Source organism: Penaeus monodon, chromosome 29, assembly GCF_015228065.2.
Source record: "Penaeus monodon isolate SGIC_2016 chromosome 29, NSTDA_Pmon_1, whole genome shotgun sequence".
NCBI lineage: Eukaryota > Metazoa > Arthropoda > Malacostraca > Decapoda > Penaeidae > Penaeus > Penaeus monodon.
Window position 1 is genome coordinate 34,136,545 of NC_051414.1, and position 2,464 is coordinate 34,139,008.

At 37.2% G+C, this 2,464-nt stretch overlaps 1 pseudogene; it reads right to left on the reverse strand.

The window, feature by feature from the left end:
• Window positions 1–2,464, reverse strand: part of LOC119591854 — a 7,722-nt pseudogene that overhangs the window by 3,331 nt on the left and 1,927 nt on the right.

Below are 2,464 nucleotides of genomic sequence, written 5' to 3' on the forward strand. Positions count from 1 at the left end.
TAACTTCTGAGGAGGGGGCTGGGTTGAGGCCTTAACATTGTCCTTTCCTAACTTGTTCTAAAGCCATTCAAATACCATCCATTCAAATCCAGGCCAAAGAAAAAGACCGACAAAATATAAAAATTGCTCCTGATTCTATATAACTTTATCCCTAATTTTCTAAAGAAATACTGGAAAAGTATCAGCATATATTGAGAGAAAGAATGACTATGCAAAAACCTAATGATCAGGACTCTATCCTTGAATTAACCTAACAGCACAGAAGCTCACATCCCAGAACATTGTACACTTTGTCTGTTATTGGGGTCGGAGCACACAACGTGGCTCGACGTGCCAGTAGAAGTTTTGTGCTGAGGCGAAGGACACCTTGCAGTCTTCCACTGCACTGGACGGGGCTCTGGAATCTCTGGGATCATGTTGCATTCCCGAGGAGTCTTAGAGACACTGCCAAGGGAGGAAGGAGAAGAATTGATAAAAATCAATACATTTACCACAACTTTTTTTTTTTAATTTAAAGTGGAAACAGCAAGTAAGCGCACACTGTACTCATGTGCAGTAATCCCTGACTAATTACAAGGTAGTAGTTTGAAGATGAATTTTGGATAACTCAATTCATTTTAGATAGGACAACTTTTGAAATTCAAAAAACATGTACAAAACAAAAAACAAAAAAAAAGTATGAAGATAATGCCTAATCCAGATAAGTAACTTAAAACATTTCACCGAGAAACAAGATGAATGGCAGAACATACAGAATAGCCTACAGAGTCATGAAAAATCCACTTTCCACAAAGTAAAATAAATGAAAAAGGTTATGGTAATATGAATTCTGTCTGAAATCTTCCACAAGAAATTTCCTTTGTAATAGTGGACTTCTGACATACAGAAGAGAGAGAAGATTCATAGAAAACACCAACGATAACAGAGGGGACTCACGTGATAATTCTTTTCTGTCAGAACGACTGTTCCATAAACTTTTGATCTTTGTGTGAAAGGCATGGAAGGAAGATGTGACGGTCAGCTCCTCGGTGTAGGAACATGCAAATCCGCATTCCGCCAGTAACAGATATTAGCCGGCACCGTCTCAGATGATCTGGGGAGACGCAGAAGCATGTTATATGGATAATGATAAAAATTATGCTTAAACTGAGTTTTATACTGGTGTAGCATTATAAGGAAATAATTAGATGATGATTTTGTTAAACTTTCCATATAAAATGGTTATGAGCTAAATTACTGAATAAACTGAAGCAATCGATAAAAAAAGAAGACTGAAAATGTGATTACATGAGATGATGCCTCACATGAAGGAAAGATGAAATTGAAAGGTTAACGAGACAGAATTAAGTAAAAGCAACAATACTCAATTTTATGAAGCTAAATAAAAAAAAGAAATCAAAACCCTGACAAAAGCATTGACATAACTACATTCTAAACAATCTGATATGGAGAGTTTTCCGAGTATGACAGGTAATGCCCAAATACAGAAATTTACTCCATGCAATCAATATAATCGCCACAGCTGTAAATTAGACTGATTGGTGCCTCCACTCTTGTCACTGCTCCAGCTAGCTATAGCCAAATGTGACAAGCTTACGAAGTATGTCCCTGTTATGGAGATAATGTCTGTAGTTGATGCCCTGCAGCTCTTTGAAACCTTGATGGAACCTTCATTATAGAGGGAAGTTTTAGCAATTTGGAGGCTATTAAAAAACCCATGACTCTTCATTTATGTAATGTTTGGGGCTGTACATCAATATGTATTCTTTCATTACCTAAACAACATGTTCTTGGTTTTCTTCAGGTATCAGGATAATATTAATGCAACAAATGATTTGCACAGACTTAGGCTGCAATACTGGCACCTACAAATGTAGATAGCTTATTTAAATACCCTTCTTCCACTATGCAGGGTAATACTGAGGCAGGTTGTAGCTAATTAGTTACAAAGGCAAGTATACCTAAATACAGTAATAAAATATTGGTTCTTTCTGTTCTCTGCAAACAGCACAGACGAACCACAAATTTACCTACAGAATCCATCATTATTGCTTTCCTCCCCTATTCTGCAATGAGAAAAAAAAAAGGAAAAGAAAAAAGAGAAAGAAAGAGAGACAAAAAAGAAGGGGAAGAAGACAAAGAAGAAGAAGAAAAAGAAGAAAACAAAAAAGATGAAAAGAAAGAAAGAAAAAATGTCTTGTAATTACCCTTTGTACAGGTGCAATGTTCAGCAACGTGTGTCACAAACGGCTCCATTTGTTAGAAGACGCTGTGGGCACATATTCCATCGCACTCATGACGATCTTCCTTCATGTGCTCCTTGAGGGTGTATGCTTTTTGCTTCTTATGGGGATGCAGTCTGTTCCTGGGGCAGCGCTGGCTGGTTTGCTGGGGCGAAGGGAGTATGTATAGTGTTTAATATAAGATCAGGTAGTTTTCCCGATTGAGAATAAGTTTAATGAGC